We start from the raw sequence: 23305 nt of genomic DNA on the forward strand, positions 1-23305 counted from the left end.
CATACCATGGAGTGTAACGAAGTGAATCCTATCCATAAACACTCTGCACAACGGGTGTCAGTATCATAGTATGTTAACTCCCATGTGCCACAATTGAGGATGTAGTATGCGATGCCACAAATATTGCGGAACGTGTATAGGTGTGTGTGTGTGTGTGTGTGTGTGTGTGTGTGTGTGTGAGGAGCTTGCAATGAAAATAAATAATACACATTTGAACGATATTGCATAAAGAGTTGCAGTCGCCGAGAAAATGATTCATCTACATTGAGCTAAGAAATTTTTAACTCAAGTGAAATTTGTCAAAGAAATTGCCGAGTACATCAAGGAAATTGGGGCTATTAAATGACAGAATACAAAACACAATAAAATACCGAAAGAATGGAGAACGAGCGAACTAATTCTACTATTCAAAAAAGGAGATAAAAAACAGCCAGAAAACTACAGAGGTATAAACTTGTTAATACTACGCTAAAACTTACAACTAAAATTTTACAAGTGCTAATAAATTAGACGATAAGTTTAGAAGATGAACAACAGGGTTTTCGTAGTGGAAGCTCGTGTACTGATGCAATATTCGTTTTAAAGCAAATTACTGAGAAATCACTAGAGTATATAGACCAGCATTTATGTGTTTGATTTACCTAAGGAAGGCGTTTGACAGAGTAAGACTCAAATATGTAATCCATCTTCTGTATAATAGAGAAGTTCCCCTAAATATTATAAAAACTATCGAAAACATCTACCAAAACAACAAAATGGAAGTCAGAATAGATGGATAATTTACAGAACCTGTAGAAATAGGTTATCCTTAATAGGAACCTGTAGAAAATCTCATTTTAACAAAATGAGAAGAGTTCTATGTACCAGGGATTTAAAACTGGAACTAAGAGTTAGGTTGGCGAGGTGCTATGTTTTTTCGACTTTATTTTATGGAATGGAATCTTGGACCTTGAATGCGACATCAATGAAAAAACTGGAATCATTTGAGCTGTGGGTGTACAGAAGAATTCTGAAAATATCATGGATAGAACACGTCACAAACAAAGAGGTTCTGGGAAGGATGAACAAAGAAATGGAAATTTTAAATTCAATAAAAACAAGAAAATTAGAATATCTCGGACATATTACACGTGGAGAGAAATACACCTTGCTCCAACTGATTATGCAGGGAAAGATCCAAGGAAAGAGAAGCATAGGGAGGCGTAGAATGTTATGGCTGCGCAACCTGAGAGATTGGTACGGATGTACATCAAATGAACTTTTCAGAGCAGCCGTCTCAAAAGTCCGAATAGCTATGATGATTGCCGACCTCCGCCGCGGAAATGGCACTTGAAGAAGAAGTAGAAATAGGCAGCGGAATAAGGCAAGGGGATTCATTGAGCCCTATGCTCTTCAATTTGATCATGGAAAAAATCAACAAAAGCTTACCAAAGGAAGAGAATTTAGAATGGGAAACAAAGAAATAAAAATACTCTGTTACGCAGACGACGAAATATTGATAGTCCAAGATGAAATAGTCTGCAAAGACTGGTCCACAGATTTAACATAAGAGCAAAAGAATTGAATATGACGATCTCATCTCAGAAAATTAAAACAATAGTAGTCAGCAAAGAACCAACCAGATGTAAAATAGAAATTGATGGCATCAGTATTGAATAAGTAATGGAAATAATATACCTGAGAATTACACTGTCTATACATGGAGATCTGGACAAAGAAGTGAGAGAGATCAAGTACAAAAAGCAAATAGACTGGCAGGATGCCAGTGTATGGCAGGACGCCAAACACTATATGGCGAAACAGACACATTCATCTTTATGGCAGTCTTATCTGTCTGTTCTGTTTTTAATTCGTCTTCGAGTTTCTGAATTTTTGTTTAGAGTTCGTTTACCTGGTCATGAGCTTCATTACTCTCATTTTGTGCTACTTCTCCACGTTGGGCCAACAAGCTCTTAGCTGCAGTAGTTGCGCTTTGGGCTTGTCTCATTGAAGCTTCCGATTGGGCTTGTTCAGAGATTAGAATAACAAGTCTTCTGATGACAAGTGACAGGAACAAAGCAAAACCAGATATGTAGAAGTTACGTTGAGCTCTGAAGAGTCTCATGCTGCCTTGCATCTCACGATCGAGGTGGGCATGGCCATGTTCTTTAGCTTCTAGATTAGAATATGTTCTCATTTCCCTAATAGCGTCAAGAAGGAACAATACTAAAATACCCAGAAGCATCAAGAAGTAAAATCCGGAGATGAGAGTACTAACAAAAATTACAGGAATGCACTGAAAGATGGAAAGAGAAATGAAGACATTAGAAGAAAATGTAAGGTACACTCTATACATAAATGAACACAAAATAGAAAAAAAATAATGGAATAACCACAAGCAGAATGGAGGAGACCCGTGTCGCAAAATAGCAAGAGATAAGTCACCAATCGACAAAAGAAGTATCGGACAACCGCACAAAAAATGGAGTGACGACCATAGGTATTCCTTAGAGGTGTTAATCCGCCAATGAACAAGCAGAATTGTTTACAAAGAGGAAGAAGAAGAAGGGACTTTATTTAATTTGTCACTATTTTTCTTTTTCTCTCCAAACACTGTACAGCTTAACATTATTCTGATGAATGACGAATGACGACGTTCTAGATCGTAAAGGATGCAACAGTCGACGAAAATAATCATCAAGTAAAAATGTTTTTTTAGTTTTAAGTTAATAAAACCATTGAAGTAATTTTATTGAAATATTCGGGAACCCGCATTTATTAATAGATATTCTAACAATATAAAATATACAAGACATTACCCCTCCGTTGTCAAAATAATTTTATTTGGCCTCAGCAATATCGCTTTTAATCAAATGCGGAAATATCGTCCTTTCTGTATGTTGAAAGCAATAACCAAAGAGGTTTTCCATCGGCGGCATTATGTTGCGTCGGAAATTGATTTCTGGAAAATTAATAAGAAAACTGGGAATGATATTATGCTAATTTCATTAAAACCAAAATGAGATTTTTTCAGTGAAATAATGTTAACAAGGAGCTGTAATAAAGAAAATGAGAAATATTAGATTTTAACGAACTCGGGAGTTTTTTCTTTAGCGCTGGTAATTTTCATCACGAGAATTAAGCAATTTTGATAATAACTTTTTCAGGTCTGCTATAATTGTTTTGATTACAGGCATAATTTGTTTCCGGTGTATAAATTGATGGAAGTTTATTCTTCAATAGAACAAAAGACGGTTATTTTCTGACGTAATTATTCTGGTACAAATATCCACAATATTCAAGAGAATACAAACTTCTGTAGGAGAATATTCGATAGGAGAATAGCATTTTTTTATTTGCAAACTCACATTGGCCTATATTGCTATTAGCGACAAAAAAATATTAACATCCATCGAATAGTACAACAATCAAATTTTGTTTAAATAATATTACTTTCATCACTTTGACACCGCACTTTATCCAAACTCATCTCTTTCAGCACTATGTAACGGGCACTCCACTAGAATGTTTTTTATTGTTAGCGGGATCTTGCAAGCATAGCAACATACAGGAGCAGCCTTCCTGGACGTAAGCAAAGTTTTCGATAGAGTCTGGCACAAAAGGCTAATTTACAAAATGAGAGGTTACAGATACAGTGGGACAATGACGAGACTAATCTCATCGTACTTGAGCGGCCGGAGTTCGAATAGGACAAGTCCTGTCCGAGCTCGGAACACCGGAAGCTGCGATACTGTCTCCCCTACTCTACACAATATACACCGGCGACATTCCGAGAACACCTGGAACCGTACTCAGCCTTTATGCCGATGACATAGCAAAAGCGGCAAAATACAGAAACAGATGTAGCAGTTGGAAACAATCTGCAAATAGCGTTGGAAAATATTGAAAAATATAGTTTAAAATGGAAAATCGTCATAAACTCAGAAAAGGCGCAACGGTGCTCTTCAAAAAGAGACCAACAGCCAGAGGAACAACTAACAGTGCAAGCAAATCCTATCGAATGAAAAAGTGAAACAAAATACCTGCGAATCATAATGAACAAAGGACTGATATTCACAAAATATGTAGACACTACTATACAAAAAGCAAACATGGCAAAATCGTCAATAAGAGGACTACAAACAAAAATGAGACTAATAAATAGTATCATACTTCCAATACTAATAACGTACGCATCTCTCGCATGGGGACACGTATGTAATACAACAAAGAAAAATATAGAAGTGGCTTACAACAGCAGCTTAAGAGAAGCAGTTAATGTTCCAAGATGATTGCAGAACAATGCCTTTTCAAAGAATAGCAACAAATCAGGGAGACGGACATAATGAAGGAAAAAGCCAGGATAAAATTACTGCGAGAGATCAAGAGATACGACGCATTCCGTGGATGGAAATAAAAACGTCCAAAACAACAAACAGTGGAATAAAATAAAAGGTATCCAGAAAGACAGAAATAAATACAAACCCTATAGAGAAAACAAACCCAAGAGAGAGAACTAATAAATAAATACCCGGAGAGAACACAACCCTAGAGAGAACAAACCCTAGAGAGAAAATAAAGGAAAGACAAACGCAAAGCACTGTGTAGGCCCCAACAAAGTAGACCTTACCACCACGACATTCTACTAAAAAATTAATAAAAAAACCCAAAAAATCGTCAGCCCAATTTAAAATCGATTAGGGAACCATGTTGAAGTTCTATTACTCAGGACTCCCACATGAAGAGCATAGTTGTGCCCCTATCGCGCATCAGAGTGCTAGATGGGGGAAACGGATGGTCTGGAGCATTGCTGCGAGGTGGAGTGACTCCTGTTTTACTCGTAGTAATATGAATCCAATGAATTGTTACACCCGAGCGTAATTCTAAGAGGTGAACACATCTCACAGGCTGGTTTTAATTAAATTGTTTGCTTGCTTGCTCCGGTTGTAATGCGACTATAGGCAAGCTGCATTCACGTCATGATCACTTGAGAAAAACAATTGGTGGAACTATCAGACCATGGTTGAAATGTTGGTTTTATCTTAAGTAATTTCGCCTGATTTTTGTGCCGACTGCTATTCCATATTTCAACTATATTCTGTGGAAATATGATTTGAGATCTGGAATTTTTGGACAGATCTCAATAGTTTTGTCCTCTAATGCCTCTCGTGCATATTTATCTGCCAGGTCGTTTCCCGTGATTCCAATATAAGATAGCACCCACAGGAAAGCAATGTTTCTGTGATTTAGATTGTGATATTCTTGTCTAATGAGTTTGGCCACAGGATGGGAAGAATAGATTTTGGAGATGATTTCTAGAGAATTTAGTCAGTCTGTAATTACTAGGAACTTAATTTCAGGACTATAACGTGAGATACTGTTAATATAGTATTAGCCTTCGCTAGTTTATTTTTCTTTATTTCATCCTGTGTTACAAAAGCAGATGCTATACAATCTTCCGTCTTAGATCCATCGGTGAATAATTTAAATTTAAAGGGAGGAAAGTTGAGAAAGTAAAGTTTGATATTTAAAATTAATTAAATGACGATTGGTTTCTTTCTTATTTGCTGACAATAGATTCAAATTTTTATGAGAGTAAGATATTAGCCAAGGAGGGGGGGGGGGTGAGTTGGCATCTTTCTATGACATATTACGGGGACTTCAAGGTTTAATTAATTTATAATTAGTAGGCATATTCCATAAAAGGGAATGAGTGTTGAATACTCAAGGTGTGAATGGTTTGGTGACACTGTAATAAGTATCGTTTCGCTGCATATGAGAGTATTAAATCCTGTCTTCTTAAATCTAATAAGGTAGTTCATCGAGTTCGATCTGAAAAAATTTGAGTTATTCTGAATGCATCGCAATTTTAAGAGCTTGAATGGTCTCTAAAATTTTTAGAATTGTTGTTGCAGCAGACGAGTGAGCATGACATCCATAATCGAACTTGGAGCGTATCAAATTTTTACATATTGTGAGAAGAATTCTACCGTCCGCTCCCCAGTTCGTAGAGTTTTAGTCTTTTTCGACATATTACTAAAATATATTCGATCTGGTCCTTCCAGAATAGAGCTTGATCAAATACACTCGCGATCATAAAATCCGGATCACCTTGAAAATCACCGATATTTCATTTTTAACGAGCTTTATCGTAAATAATAATAACACAAATACAAACTAATGCATGTTTCTGAGAATTGTTGCGGTTTCCTTTGTAACAAAGAATTCCAATAGTGCCGATTTCGCGGTAAAGTGCACACTTCCCAAAATGAACGCTACCTGTAACTCCGCTTGTTTTAAATGTCTCCTTTGTACTTCGACTTTCTGTTCAAATACAACGGACAAACGTTTATTATTGCCACCATTATTGTTTATTAGTGCCATTATTAGTGTTTATTTTTTTGCAAAAATGCCTTTGACTGTTGTTGAAACGGCACAAATTGTTGCACTTGTGGAAGACGGTCACACTCAACGGCAAGTCGCAAGAACTGTTGGCGTAAGCCTTTCTACGGTTCAACGAGTGCTTCAATGCTTTCAGGAGGCAAGTTTGCTAACCAGGCGACCTGGCTCTGGACGAAAAAGAACGACCAAGGCACTAGATGACCGTTTCCTTGTGTTTCAGGCTTTACGAAACCGGACTCCAACTGCGGTTATGCATCAAAATCGTCTAGAGGAAGTACAAAATCGCAATTTTAGTGTTGCAACAGTCAGAAGAAGACTTCGTTCTTCTTGACTATCTTCTCGGGTAATGGCTAGAGGACCGCCACTTCGCCGGGTGACTCGAGATACACGACTAGCTTTTGCTCGACAATACGCTCATTGGGGAATTAACGATTGTAGCAAAGTGTTATTCTCAGATGAATCCCGTTTCTGCCTAACTGGATCCGATGGACGTGTAAGAGTTTGGAGGAGAACCGGTGAACGATTTTCACAAGCTTGCATTGCTCCAAGAATGCCATTTGGTTAAGGCTCGGTCATGGCGTGGGGAGGTATATCTTCCGACTTCCACACAGAATTACCCTTCATCGAAAATGGGTTCCTAACTGCACGAAGGTACATTACGGAGATTCCGGAAGAACATGTTATGCCCAAAATGGCAGGGCTTGGAGAAAACGCCGTTTTTATACAGGACAACGTGCGACCGCACGTTGCCAGGATCAGTATGTAATATTTGGACGAAGTTGGAATTACGAGGGTACCCTGGCCAGCTAGGTCTCTGGACCTGAATCCCATCGAACATCTCTGGGACGATTTGAAAAAACGTATTCAAACCCATACACCTCCTCCTAACAACGCACAGGAGCTTAAGGATCTGTTAGTGAGAGAGTGGAATAACATACCACAACATGTAATCCGTAGAAAAATTGAGAGTATGCCCCGTCGTCTGCAAGAGGTTATTAGAGCAAGGGGAGGCAATACACGATATTGGTCATTGAAATTTCACTGATTTTTTACCACGTTCTGTATTTTCCATTTTTTTTCGTATGTCTGTTTTATCAACAATTTGATTTGTTTTCTGTTTTTTTCAATAAAAACAATAAAAAACCATTTTTTTTTCAAAACAAACATTGATGACAAATAAAAAATACATTAGCCAAAAAAAAAGGTTATTACTGCACCAGAGGCAAAAATATTTAAGAAACTTGAAATTTTCAGGATGACCTGGATTTTATGATAGCGAGTGTATTAAACCTAGATATTTAATTGTTTTTACATATTTAAGTGTCTGACTGCCAAAAATTTTAAAGTAGGTATTTTCTTTGTTTGCTTTGGTCTCTTTAAGAATATGATGCATCGAGTTTTAGATGAAGCAAATTAAACTCCTTATAGACCATGCTATAAAATCAAGTTGATGTAGTAGCTTAGCTTTGCTCTGTATATTGTTTCCTTTTAAGAATATTATAAGATCATCCGCGTACAATCTTGCTTGAATAGGTTTATTCATTGATTTCATTATATCGTGAGAAGAGCACTGATATATTCTGATTTGTGCTTTAATTCTAAAAGGCAACGTTTTTTTTTTAAATGTATTGCTTGCATCGACAAGCAGTCGTACTCATGCTTTGATTGTCAAAACTAAAGTGTTCCCTTTGTATTTATCGTAAGTTCTTTCATATAGTGACATTTTTTGGGTCTATCCACCCCCAACAAGAAGTTTAACAGTTTATGTAATAAATTCTTTGACCAAATACACTTTTATGGAAAACACAGTATCGCAGTATGTTTAATTTCTTTAAATCCCATTATACGATTTAATTTTTTAACGGGTGCACTCTAACCATCCAAACTTTTTCGAAACAGATGTATCTTTTTATGCCCGTCCAGTCGTGTCACGTACACAACGCACACAATCGAAACAAAGCATAAAATTACAAGCAGCAGCGAGTGATGGATAAAATTTTTGAAAGGATTTATTCAGGGGATTTTCACCGAAATTAACATAATGGAAAACGGACGTCCGGGTGGCGGATTTTGATTTTGTCCGATGATCGGCACTGTTTATTTTACGGGAGGACAGTGATAATTCCAGGATTAATTTCTGAAATTGGAGATTTGCTCTCAATTTCACCACTACGTCACCGATGGGCCGATAATTTGGCGTAGATTGAAATTTCTATTTGGCGAGAGAAATTGATATTGTTATGACGTATACTCCAAGTCTGTTTAGGAAATAACAGTTAAACTGAAGGGTAGGTTTGAATAGAGAGTTAGTTAAAAAGCTTCTTCTTGCTCCTCCTTTCCTCTGTAGGTATAAATGTCTCTTCGTTCTCGGGTTCAAAGACCATCGTTTTTTTTGGTCTTTTGCTATTATATTTTCTGTCTTTCTATTTATGAGTTGGTTCCATTCAGTCTTCCTTTTTTTTATCCACCCAGTTTGCAAGCTAAAAGAATATAAAGCATCTAACCAATTGTTTTAATTGTTTTAAATTATTTAGCCTTTCTTAAATAATTTTAAAGTGTTTGTTTGTCCTTTTGTAGTGTAGTGTGATGTACATTTATATGTTTATGACATTTTGTTCTTGTCGAATAGGCCGCAATTGACGAAGTAAGTCTATAAACGTTAATCACATAAAAACTCTTTATCAACCATAAACTTCGAGTTTTTATCGAAGTTAATCAATTTCTTTGGTTATAAAAAAACGTTTCTTGGCTTATTTCAGATGCCCCTGAAGATGATCTAGGGATCGAAAGTACTTGGACAAGATTAAATTAAACTGTGCTCGATATATGCCTTTTATCTGATCAAAAAAAAAATAACTTATGTGTTTAAATAAATATTGAATAATTAAAATATTATTCTGGTACGCCTTTGCAAAATTGATAAGGGGATGTTGCCAAAAATTGTTACAGTATATTACATATTTGTCTTTATCCAACTATTCTCCACCTATTCTCCACCTATCCTCCACCTATTTTTAAAGAAAATTTTATAGTTTGGCCATTCAATCTCTTTAGTTGTCCGTATATCTTGTGCCGGATATTGGCTACTTCATGATTTTTCTAGGTATTCTTTAAATGCTCCATTTTGTTTAGCGAACCACTCATTATCCTTAGGGAATACTGCAAACACGCTGGTATATTCTCTCGTAAAAAGAGTATCCCGTAGCTTTGTTTTGTGGTAATACAAAGTTATTAACTGAGGGGGGACGATAATTGCGTGGGGACGGTTATTACCTAGTTATAATCCATATTCTCCGTACAAAAGAGATTATGTGTCTGATCGTGTGATTACATCGATTGGTGTCATTTCGCCTGTTTTATTTTAATCTGTCCATATTTCTCGTCATTTATAACAATGGATAATCTCTTTGGATAAGGATGTGGTAGTTTTTCTTGTAAGTATGTAGTCTATAAACAACACTACCAACTAAATTAAAATGAAGATTTCTAAATGATTGCCAAATTGACGCATTTTATTAAAAAGATCGTTTAATTAATTTAGTCAATAACAATAACCAATAAATTAGTAGCATATTAACATTAGAAATCCTAAGATTGTCGAAACTAAATCATAGGATTTCTATTGTTGTTATTAGATGGCTTTGTAACGTCTGTAAAGAATTAATTATTATTATAATTATTGTACTATGACGGTAGAAATTTAATTTCTATTCAAGAATAGGTAAGTTTTGTTGATTTTCAAACTCCTCTTCCGAGTCTATATCCTCAATAGTTTCTGTAATATGGTCGTCTATCAAACTCACATCATCATCATCTGGTTCTGCCTCTGAATCATTTAAAATTTCCCCATGAAGCCACAACAGCCATTCTTGTTCCCTCTCGTAATTCATTATAAACGTGTGCCCTAAAATATTTATATAAATCAGTACCGCAAACAAAAAATCAAACAAATTAGTCTTACCTCAAAATGTAACGGCGGCAACTATAACGTCGGTTTGTGAGACCGATTCGTGTATAATATTCAAAATTCTTATTAAACGATACAGATACACGATGTCCACTTGCTAAACTACAACTGAATAGATACAGTTGATACAGGCACGTTCGAAAGGTACTGTGAGGTGCAGATTGAAATAAAAATTGTACATTTTTCATTCGTATAACCTTCTGGTTCAGGTTTTAATTTAAACGACTACTTTCGTAACAGGCAACGGCTTTTTTAAATAATTGGAACTTAGTTTACAAGGAAACATATTTTTTAATTTATATTTATTTTGCTCTATTAACCCATGGGCTAAACACAAATCATGTCCGTCATGATGCTGTAAATCTATTTCCATGTTTTCTATTGTTGTCTATGCATTCAATTTGTCTGCTGTTGGCCATAATAATTGTCGTATCTATTACGGAATTCGTAATCGTCATTGGCTGGTTCATCTCACAAAAAGAACGCATAAATTCACTCTTAAACTGCCTCTAAACGTTGTTTATGACTACTAACTCTAATTTAAGTTTATTGCTTTTATATTTATTTACTGCACGAAATAAATCCTTTCGCATGAACTGTATATTATTGCCATTAAGTATTGCCAATAATTCCTAAAGTCGAGATGTGGTTTTCTGAAACAAGTGGATATTGAGAACGAGAATTGGAACTGTATAAATGAATCAAATCACAGGTTTGTACTTAACAGTTTTGTTTTAACTTATGATTTTTAAATTTGTACGTATTATAATAAGGTTTCAAGAATTAGTTTTTTTATTTAAAATTAACGTGTCTCGACAGCTTTTGGTCATTGACACTAGTACAGTTTACATTATACAAATTTTATATGCAAGCATTTGCTATTAACATTTTTTTTAGAATTGAACAATAAAACTTATTACTATGTACTGTTTATATTAGCTGAATTAAACATGTTTCTTTTAAATATTTAAGAACACTGTCAAAACGGTTTGGAACACTAAGAATGTCTTCTAGATTTCCTTTTAGGTTGTGCTTGTTTCTAGAAAAATCATACTGGCAGCAGTCCATTATCACGTGTTTGATAGGAAGGGGGTGTTACAGTAGTGGCATAGTGGAGGGTTTTCAGAATCCATAAGGTATCCATGTGTGAGATGTATGCCTTATTCGTAGTCGGCGAATAACTGATTTTTCTTTCCTGTTCATAGAGCACATATTGACGCGAGATAAGTTGGGCTGAACGTCATGCAGCTTAGTTTTTGTTTTATTCCACAGGTTTCCCCATTACTGAGGATTTTTTGTTTTATTAATATCTTAAGATCCGTATGAGTTTGGACCTCTTTGAAGGCTAAGTCAGAAGAACATGCTGCTTTAGCGGCCTGGTCTGCTTTTTTGTTTCCCAATATATCAACATGAGATGGAGTCGAGATCATTATGACTGTTATATTAGCAGAATATAGTTGGTTACAGATGGTGTGTATGATGAAATGAATAGAGGAAGGAGAATCAGTACAAATGTCAATTGTTTTGAAGAATTAATTTGACTTTAACATCAGAAGATGGTCCTAATTGAGGGAGACAGAAATGTGGGAGAAAATAGCAAAAATAAATATTGGGAATATTGCAGTAGAAGTGAGAACTTTAACTTAGGTAGTTAAGACCTAACATAGGCAGTGATGATAATTTAGTTCTAAAGCAAAATTATCCAAAACAAAACAGCTAATAACTACGGGATATACAAACCTTTTCTTGAGTCAGAGTTGGAGTTAGGGTTTATTTATTTAACTACATATCAAATACAAATATTGTTTGTAGCAAGTCTATAAAACGCAACTTAAATATTTCACAAACAAGAACATACATTAAACAGAAAAAAATTATGGCAAATTTTCAGTAATCTGGTTAGTGGATGTTCTGCAATGGGTCATATACTCTTCTAAGCAGTAAAAACAATGTTTCTAAAGATATTTTTTTATAACTTTTTTTTAAACTATTACTTTTTGGTAAAATATTGCGATTTGTTCGTAGGTAGGGAGGTCAGTTTCGCGTATTGTGGACGTGGACATCAGACAGCTTTATTAAATGGGCACGTATTTTGTGAATTTCAGTTAGAACTTGAAATATCAACAGGATAGGTAGCGGCATAATTTTGAATTTGATAAAGAAAGGTCGGCAGTGTTCTAAACTAACCCCTCCTAAAATCCTGATAGCTTTCTTTTCATTCTAAAAATTTGAAGTGCATTTGTTGAATTACCCCATATGATAGTTACCCCTATTACCCCTATGTACCATAGTTTAGGTGAGAGTGGAATACAGAAAAATATGTCATTTTTAATGTTTCAAAGTTGACAACCTTGCTACATGGCGAATTAGAAATAATGAACTTACTTAATAGCTTTTTCTATTCAATCTATTCTATATTCTTTTTCTATTCTATTCTATTCTATTCTATTCTATCAACCAGTTCAATCGATTATCTATGGTTATTCCCAATAGTTTAACAGTCTCTTTGTTATCTGGATTATTGTGTAAATTACTTGCAGATATAACCAAATTTTGCGTTTTATTAAAGTTAAGTTTTAGTTTGTTTGCAGTAAACCATGTACTAGATTTAGTAGAAACTTCCTCATGGGACATTTTTAAATCGTCATATTTTTTTCTGAAAAAATAACGTATGTCATATCATCTGCGAATTGTATGGATTAGTACGGAGATATGAATTTAGGCAAATCGTTGACATAAATAATAAACAAAAGAGGTCCTATGACCGAACCTTCTGGGACTCCATGTTTTACGGATAGAAAATCGGAGAGGTGACCTTTATGCGATTGCCGCGTTTAAGCTCCTCAATCACCTCGCTCACAACATTAAATACCGCGTTCGTAGTAGAACGAGCACTTCTGAATCCATATTGGGAGTTGCCAAAGTATTTGACTCAAAATAGGAATAAAATTGTTGTTTGATAATCTTTTCAATCACTTTCCCAAAAATAGAAACAATGCTTATGGGTCTGTAATTGTCAGTTTTTGAGGAGTCACCTTTTTTGTAGATAAGCAGTACTTTTGAGTATTTTAGTACTTCTGGAAATACTCCAGTTGATAGAATTAGGTAAATTAATAAGATGAGTGAAAGTAAATCTATTTGGTAAGTTTCTTTTAAAATTTTGCTATTAATTTCGTGAACGTCCCTACAATTAAAATTACTAAGAGACTTTATTATTTGAGATACCTGTTCTTTCATAACGGGACGAAAAAAAGGACTTGCTTGGAGAAGGATAATTTCTGTAATTAAAGAGGATAACGGCATTAATAGCAGGAAAAGGTGATTATATTTTTTGCAATTGTAGTAAAAAAATGATTTATTTCATCTGGAGGTAGATCAGGTTGTACCCCACTGGATATTGTGTCGTTTCTTTCGAAATTTACTATTTTCCAGCAGTCTCTAGGTTTATAATTGGAATTTGTAATAAAATTACAGTAAGCTGACTTTTTATCAATTTGTAATTGCCGATTATATTAAAATTTTTGTTGTTTAGATACTTTAAAAAAATTGGGATCCTTAGTAGCATCTGCAAAGTGTTTAGTAAGAGAAAGATTGGATCTATAAGACCCTAATTTATTATTAAACCATTGCACGGGTGTTTTTTCAGCAGTTTGTCGTACTTTTTTTAGTGGAAAATACTTTCGGTAAGAAAAACTGTCAAAAAATCAGGATCATTATTAATGTCATAGAAAAAGTCTATCTTTGTACTAGCTAGCGCACGTGTAAGCTTCTGTAAACCAGAAGAACTTATGAACCGTTGAAATGTTTGATTAGTGTCAACAACTTTATGCTCAGAGACAATAAATAAAAATTGAGCTCGATGGTCAGAAAAACAAGTCAAAAACGAGTCGCTTTTAGTTCTTATTTTTTTATTTAAAATATAAGTATATATATTAAATAAATATTATTTATAAACAGTTATAAATAACATTTAAGCGATCCGATTTAAGCGATCCGTATTATTTAACAGATGTAACAGCCCATCTCTATTTTCTAGAGATAACTGTAACATCGACAGACTTTCAGAACGATCATAGTATACTAAAACACATTTTATGACAAAATGTAAACAACTAATTAACTATCGACTCTTTACGATTGGATTTGACTGCCAATATATCGCCTGTATATTTTCCGAGTTGGTTGTAGCTCTAATTGATTTTAGATGATCTGAAAGGTTTATGTAGATATATTTTTATGTCATTTATTCATGAAAACATCGTCGTATAATGAATATTCCTAGTTATTAAAAAATGTGTAAATGCAGAATAAAAATATAAGTGCAATATATGCTATGCTGTCCAATTGTAAGAAGAGGAAAATAAAAAAATTAGTTACAAATATCCATAGACTTCCTAAAGTTTATTTTATTACAACCTGTACGTGAATATACCGGTCTATATAATCGAACTTGTCTTCCAACTGAACTATTTCACAAAGAGCTCAATATTCATACTTTAAAATCACCCCAAGCGTCTCAAATGGCGTAACATCCCTACAGAAACACAATCTTAAATGTCTCTCGACCACATTGCGCATCTTTATGCAAAATACTACATCTGATTCCACGTCTATCAATATTAAACACCGACACCCTTCGTAACACAATCGTTATTGAATCAAATTGATGCGTCTCCTTCGATCAATCACGTCACCCTAAAGTTGACGCTCTTAATTTCTTTCCCCGCAAGTCTACACGGTGATACAACACATCTATAATTTAAAATTGGTACTTGTTATTCCAAGTAAAACACGCAATTTTTTGAGAATACTTTTCTCTTTAATAATACAAATTATACACTTTTGTAATATCTGCCAAATGTCAGTTGTCACGTTGTCAGTTATATACCACGCTCTATATTATAATTCAACTGTCAAATGTTAAAGTTACCTAACGAACTGATCGACATTTATTAATATCATGATACTGGTGGGACTGTTACACCCAGGGATTTAAAAGTGCAGCAGTGAGAACACAAATGTCATCGTATGATAAAACAGTTGAGGTGCCGTTGTCTGATGATTTGCAGATTGAGAATGGTGTGTATTCATCATCAGCCTTTCTCAATCCACTAGTTTGCGAGTCCATCTTCCGTCCTTAATTCTGGCAACGTGTCCAGCCCATTTCCATTTTAAGTTACAGCTTCTTTCAATGACGTCTATGACTTTGGTCTTAGCTCGTAGATCTTCGTTTCTAATCCTGTCTCGCAGAGTGACCCTATCATTGATCCGTCCATTCTTCTCTGCGCTACTCTTAGTTTTTGTGCGTTTTTCTTTGTGATCGATAATGTTTGTGCACCATAGGTCATCACCGGTAGCACGCATTGGTCGAAAACTTTTTTCTTCATATTAGTTGGGATGTCACGTTGCTAAGAGCTCCGTATGCTGCCCATCCTTGTATTATTCTTCTGGATACTTCGGTTGTTTGATTGTCCTTACTTATATTAATTTCGTGACCCAGGTATATATACCTTGTCTACCAGTTCTATTTCTTCATTTTGTATTTCAAGGTGTTTACTCGGTACTAAGTTCGTCATATATTTTGTTTTTGTTATATTCATTTTTAAACCTATTTTATGACAGGCTGTACTAAGTTCTTACAACATTTTTTTTATTTGTCCCAAATCGTCTGCAATCAGGACTATATCGTCTGCGTAGCTTAGGAGGTGTAGCATCTGTCCGTCTACATTTATTCCTTTGTCACCCCATTCGAGGGTTTTGATCGCTTTTTCTAGAGCCGATATGAAAAGTTTAGGTGACAACGTATCACCTTGTCGGATACCTCTTTGGATTTTTATTTGTTTGCTGTTAGCGTGTAGTTGTATCGAGCTTGTCGCATTTTTATATATATTAAATATTAGCCTCGTATATCGGCTATCAATGCGGCTCTCGTTTAGTGCTTCTATAACATTGTCGAGTTCTACTATATCTATAGATTTTTCGATGAGTTGTTTTATTGTTTGGAGGTGATCGTTGGTTCCAAAGTTTGCTCTGAATCCATCTTTTTTTCTACTTTGATATAGGTCTAATTTCTTGTCTAATCTTGTGGTGACTACTCTCGTGAAAAGTTTATAAAGATGGTTTAACAGACTGATTGGTCGGTAATTTTCCAGATCAGTTTTTTCTCCTTTTTTGTGCAGAAGGAAGGGACTTGGACTTGCTGTCCAAGGTATCTTCAGCATTCGTCTATGAACCCACATTTCCAATGCTTCAATTTTGTTCATGATCGATACTTTTAAAGTCCACACTTCTGCACTATACAAAAGTACGGACCAAACATAACACTTAATCATTCTTTGTCTTAGTTCTAAACTGAGAGGATTATTTCAAAGAAATGACTTTATTTTCATAAAAGTAGTTTTAGTCATTGCTATTCTACGTTTTATTTCTATGTCTGGATTTAATTGGTCTGTTATCACAGTTCCCAAATATGTCTTTCTCACCTTGAACTCCGTTTAATTGAAGCTTTGCATCAGGATGTGGGTCACGACTAAACACTAAAAATTTGGTTTTGTTTGAGTTTATTTTTATGCCCATTTCCTCTCCTACTTCGTGATTACGATCAAGCAGAATTTGTAGACCTTCAATATTATCTGAAAGAATTACTGAATCGTCTGCATATCTAATCACATTAAGTAGTTCCCCGTTGATTTTTATTCCATATGGTTGTCTCTCAAGTGCCTTTTTAAATAACTGGTCCGAGTAAACATTGAACAATGTTGACGACAAAATGCAACCTTGTCTGACTACTCGTTGTATGGAGATTTCATCGGTGTAGTTATCTCCAATTTTTACGATAGCAGTTTGATTCCAGTAGAAATTTTTAATGACACGACTATCCTTGTCATCTATTCCGATATTTTTTAGTATTTGCATTAATTTTACATGCTGTACTTTATCGAATGCCTTTTCGAAGTCCACGAAACCTGCAAATACATCTTTTCTTTGGTCACGGCCTTTTTGTAATAGAAATTGGGTATCTTCGAGATCTTCTTCGCATTTGCGTCTAATTCTGTTGTGAAGTATTCTTAGGAAGATTTTAAGAGTGTGGCTCATTAGGCTAATTAATCGATATTGTGAGCATTTTCTCGCATTGTGTTTTTTAGGTATTGCGACAAAGATGGATTTGAGCCAATGTGTGGGAATCACTTCGGTGTTATATACTGAATTAAAAAGTCTTACTACTGCTAGTATATTATCGTACAAATATCTATTTGTATACATCATCTTAAAAATCTTACAAATCTTACATTCCTATTTATTGGGTGAAACTAGTTTACCGGTCGATGAATTTAATTTTTTAGTAGATTTTAATAAATTTAAACCATAACAATATATATATATTTTTCGTCAATTTCATGCTATAAACAGTTTTTTGTACATACTGTAAAATTTTCAGTTTGCAGTTTACATACAGTTTATTGTATAATCCATTACTAATTTCAACAACTAGAGTTAAGAAAATATGAAAATCTGACAGCCTAAATCTAGAGCAGTTGCTGGCCACAAATATAACAAAAACAAATGAACAAGAAGAAACCTCCAGTTTAAATAGACTTTACGAAAAAGCAAGAATCTTTTTCCAATCTTATGCCGTTTATTATAAAATTTAAAATACATCGCTTAGCCACGTTTTCAAATAAAAAAGTACACGAGAACTGCCACCCTGTACAACCACGTTGGCATTATTAGACGAACTTAAATTAAAACAACCATCTGTTGTCATTTAATTTGCGCTCCTATGGCGCCATCTGGTTTTTCGAGCCACGACGACGACTTCATCTGCCAGTATCTACCGCTTATATAAATTTACATTATTATAATGTTGTTTTAGCTGATTAGAGCGACGTAATGTTTGTTTAATGCTATTTTTAAATCGTTTTTTTCTTTTTGTTACAGGTGAGTGGTTTAAATCGATGGAAAACATCAGAATGTGAATGTAGTGAGTATAAAAGCTGATTTATAGGTTAATTTGTCAGATAGTTACATACATTAACAAGACAATGGTTTAACCAAAGAAGATAGACGCCGATAGAAGATAAGCGTCTATATTCTTTGGTTTAACAAAAGATCTGTCAATTAATTACAGTACTAATTATTATTACACTATAACTATTAATGATTAATGAACTGGATCGAAATTTGAGGGAAATATCGTTTAACAAACGGTCGGGAGTTTGAAATAAAAATTAAAAGAATTGGCAAATACAATTTAGTTATGACTTGTCTCATCTTCCTTTGCACTATGTTCGGGCCCAACTTTTTTTCTAAAAATTTGTACATTTTGTTGTTATTTGTCAGTTTTAAGCTTTTCGACCGTTTTGTTTCTTTTGACACAATATTAACAAAAATTTTTGTATTGGAAGCCTCAGTTCCTAACGGCATCTAGCGACGTTACTCCAAAGCATTGTTTCGTCATTTTAATGATAAGATAATAATAAAATTAAACATAGTCGATGACCGTCTTTGTGTCCAAAAAGTTCCGCAATCAAATCTCTCCGAATACGGACAACATTGTCAAAAAATTTGACAAAATTCCTTCGTCTGAATAAAGTGTAGCATCGTTTAGAAAGTTTAGTTCTGGATTGCATTTCAGTACTTGCTGCTTTTACGATGTTAAACCGTTTCTGGGCAACATTTTGTGACAGTGTCGTGTAGCACTTACAAATCTCGTCTTAGCCTTAGACTAGGAACACATTCACATAAAGGACAAGGCTGGATGGTACCTATCACATTTTAATAAATATTGATCAGCAATTTTTAGATTTATGGTGTTTATATTAGAAAAAAAGAAAATCTAAGAAACCACCATTACAGTTTGGTATACTATTTAATTGAAAAAGATTTAAGAAAGCGAAATTTTTTGCAATACATTCACCTTTGTCAAATATTTCCAATCGGTCTCTATTCATATCCATCATCGTTCATTTTTTGAACTTAATGGAGAGTTTGGAGGTAAATAAACATATTCCATAAGACATTTCGGCTTTCCAAATCAAATTTCAACCAAAGAACATTTAATATTTTTTTATTAAAACTGTAAAAATATCGCTATTTATTGCTATAAAAACTTGAGTTCACATGAACTCAAGTTTTGAGCTTGATGCTTATAGTTCATTACTATATATTCAGCGATCATCCAGCGATCCGGAAGCGGAATGGCCGCTGTAAGGCCGGCATCACTTCCGAAGCACTACCTTTATTCATTCATTCTCCATTCATACACATCCATACTCCATTCATCAGAAAGGAGGCTCCCTGTCTCGTTCCAGGTAGCGCGTAGAAGACAGTTATCGCTCTTAGTACGCCATCATTCCCAGACGGGCATTTCCTCCTTCCCCACAGTCTGACTCACGCCTATCTAACTCATACAGTGTGACCCACTTCTCTAGCTTCAACTTCCAGCATTTTTCACTCTTACCATTGCCGTTAGTCCAGCTGTCTTTCTTCCTCTTCCTTTTTCTTGATCACTGCACGGATATAGCTGTGTATGTTAGTCCAACCTGATTTATTTTCAAGCATTCTCTCAATCATTTCTCTCACTGTAACAAAATTCACATCTGTCTCTCCCTCCATTCTGTTCCTTGCCACTATCCATCGGCTGCAATCTAACATCGTAAGTGTCACAGTGTCCGAGTATCCACAGTATAGGCATTCATCTGTGTCAGCCTTTTCCGAACCTAGAGAGATATGCTCTAAAACATCCGTGTCCATCATCATCTAACAAAGATTTTTGAAGAGTAACCAACAAATCATGTGTAGTAATTTCATAACCCAAGTTTTCTCAGTGTAATAAAATCCGTTACATTTTTTCGGTCATTAGCAATCAATGAACTAGTTCCGCGTATATTTGAATAACTATATTTAAAAGAAAACCCGTTTTTCATTACACCGAAACGGAAAATTGGTGTTCATAATTTATTATTCGAGTAAATCGCTATTTTCTTTCCCGTCCACTGTAAAAAGCAATACATCCTAAAACATTATAACTCAACCTCGTCTCTGTCGTAAAATTTTGACATCCTCAATCTCCTCCGCACCACACCCCGCGTGCTTCCACTGTCCGACATCGCCCAAATTGAATTTTCTCTTCTGCCACGGCACGATCCCTATCTCCCGACACTCCTGACGTTTCCAACATGTCTGGAGTAACTCAATAAGAATGGCATTTAAACAATACGAACTGGTAATGGGCACGGAAGTTGCACTGCCACGTCAAGCAAACTTAGTTGGATCTTGAACAACAAACTCGGTTTTGTGGCAGACCTAATTACCACCCTCCGAGCGAAATCGACCCCCTACCCGTAGACGAATCGGGATTTAAATGGATTTGCCATCAACTCTCGCGCTTGATCGGGCGCTGACTCTGAACTTATTTTCGTTTATCGGAAAGAAAACTCACATTTTAGTTTATTAGAATATTATTTATAAAGGGTTTTGAAAAGTATCCAAATGAAAATGATATTGTCATATAAAAGTAACCAATGATCTTTTCTTTTAGCAAAATCTATACGGTTGAATTTGGCTTTATCGATTTTGATTTTCTTTTTTTGCAATTTTCTTTTTGATTTTCAATTTTGCATCGAGACCTTCTAAAGGGAATCTCTTGTAGTTAACTCACACTCGTTTATGATCGTGAGTTCATATTTTTTTGTTGTATAGAGAACACGTAGGTATATTCATGAATTAAGTGGAATCAATCCTTAAAATCTCTAGATATCCTAGATCTCTAGATGTGATTCTTTGCATTTTTAGCAACTGTTGTAACGAACATTAAACCTGGATGGTAAGAAAGGATACCCAGGAGCTGGGCATTATTGTGGATACCATAAAAGTAGCCCAAGGGGAAGTTAAAAACTGCAGCAGCATTTTCCGAGTCTAAACCCTGCTTATTCAAGGATAATTTTAGTGTCCACAGATTCAGCGATCCGGTTTAGTATCATTCTTTCGAATGCCTTGAAAAGGTGACACAAAAGAGAGACATGTCTAAAAAAACTCTTTGTATCCGCCGGATCCTTTCCTGTTTTTAAGAGGGCCACCACTCTAGCTTTCCTCCAGATTTTGGGGATTTGTAATGTACCTATGCAACAGTTCATCATTTCTACGAGCCACTCTAGGGTTTTTGGTCCAAAGTGCTTTATTTGTTCTGTTTTTATATCGTCTAGGCCAGCCGCTTTATTATCTTTCATTTCGTGGATCGCACCTCTCATCTCCTCCAGACAAAAGGAGGTATCTAGGACATCCGCTTCTTCGTCTATATTTCTTTGTACTCTCACTTTGTTCTTCCTTGATGTCGTCTTACCATTTGTCAGGAGACGATGGGCTATCTGATCGGGTGTGACTTTTGTCAGATTGGGTGCCGGTGCGGCGGGATTGTTGCCAAGATTCCGAATTAATTTCCGAGCGCGTCTGGTGTTTTGTTTCATGTCTAAACTCGTAACCAGCTTGCACCACCTGTCCATTCTGTTGGCGGATATTGCATGTAGCACTTCCTCCCCGGCCTGTATTGTTGCTTCCGAAAAGTGATCGTCTTCGTATAGCTGCTCGTATCTTTTAAGTAGGGGTTTAGAATCTTCATTTAGCCCCGCTATGTATTAGGTTCGGCAACCTCTAAGAATATATTATCGTGATATTTGTTTTACGATTTGTACAAATTTATCGTATAAATCAGAGCACGGTTCTAGCTGGGAAACTTCTTAATCTAATGCTTCAGCTAATTTTTCCCATTTTGCTTTAGTGAAATTGAACCTTCTCTTGAAAGGAACAATTTCATATCTGATTATCGCGTTCAAAAAGCAAGTTATTGGTCTATGCTGTGTTTTTGGGAGGGCGCTTCCAACAACTTCTGTCACCTGGTGTCCTATCCTGTCGGTGACAAATATATTGTCTGGGTTGTAACCTGTGCGCCATTTTCCGCTGTTGAAAGACGCGGACTGTTTTGGATCACGAATAAGTTTGAGGTTCATGTTTTCAGCCCAATTTTCTAGTTCTTCGCCATTGGAGTCTGTTTCGTTATACCACCACGCGAATTACAAATTAAAGAACGTTTTAAGATCTTCAACTTTTATTTGAACAATTTTTCTCTAAATTGAATAAAAAACGTTTTATAGGCAAATAGTGATTTTGTTACTTTTAATGATTGTTAAAAAAAAATAAAGCAAAAACAGCTGTACATTTTCAAGGATTTGTGATCATCTGTCACTCATAATATGATATATATTATACATTTTATAATCTTTAAACCGGCACTTGGCCTGACATGTCTTGTAAAGAAATTATCACTTACACAACCGAACATTAGCATTTTTATCCTTCGCTTATTATCATCAATACTTCAACAAACCAACATGTCTGCAAACGACATCAATTGATCGTGAATTATTAGTACCGATGGGAATCCCATTGTCACTCCCCGACATGTGGATCACTTGATGTTTGTCAATAATCTGGCATCGTCTGATTACGAATTGATAATCCTAACAATGGACGTGGGATAAATCATAAATTATTATTAATATATCGGTGATTACGGACGTCGAAGTGAGAGAAATCCAGAGTGGTGGACTAAATGCCTCCATTATTAATTGTATTGATCAGCAAACTGTCGATTTTGATGTTCTCAAATCTCAATTGGGTATATTGTGAAAGGAGGATATAATCAATCTTTATGCATGAGAGGATGATGCTCACGACCGATAAGTACTCTTAAATAAAAATTGTAGTATAATTCCATCAGCAAATATTAAAATTTTAGCGATGTTTGTGCTGAATGCCGCTGAAAATTAACCGAATTAAATGATCTAACATTAAGTAAGGATGGTATAAGTATAATAAAAATTGGTATTAAAAAAAATCTCTTCTCTTGAGAATGCGAGCACGAACATAATTATCCTCATAAATCATGGGCGCAGCATATCT

At 35.2% G+C, this 23305-nt stretch overlaps 1 protein-coding gene across 1 annotated transcript in view; it reads left to right on the plus strand.

Moving 5' to 3' along the window:
* The window catches only part of Sema2a (Semaphorin 2a), a 1119544-nt gene that overhangs the window by 244875 nt on the left and 851364 nt on the right, over positions 1–23305 (plus strand). The gene's annotated exons all lie outside the window — the stretch shown is intronic.

Source organism: Diabrotica undecimpunctata, chromosome 1, assembly GCF_040954645.1.
Source record: "Diabrotica undecimpunctata isolate CICGRU chromosome 1, icDiaUnde3, whole genome shotgun sequence".
In the NCBI taxonomy this organism is placed as follows: Eukaryota; Metazoa; Arthropoda; class Insecta; order Coleoptera; family Chrysomelidae; genus Diabrotica; species Diabrotica undecimpunctata.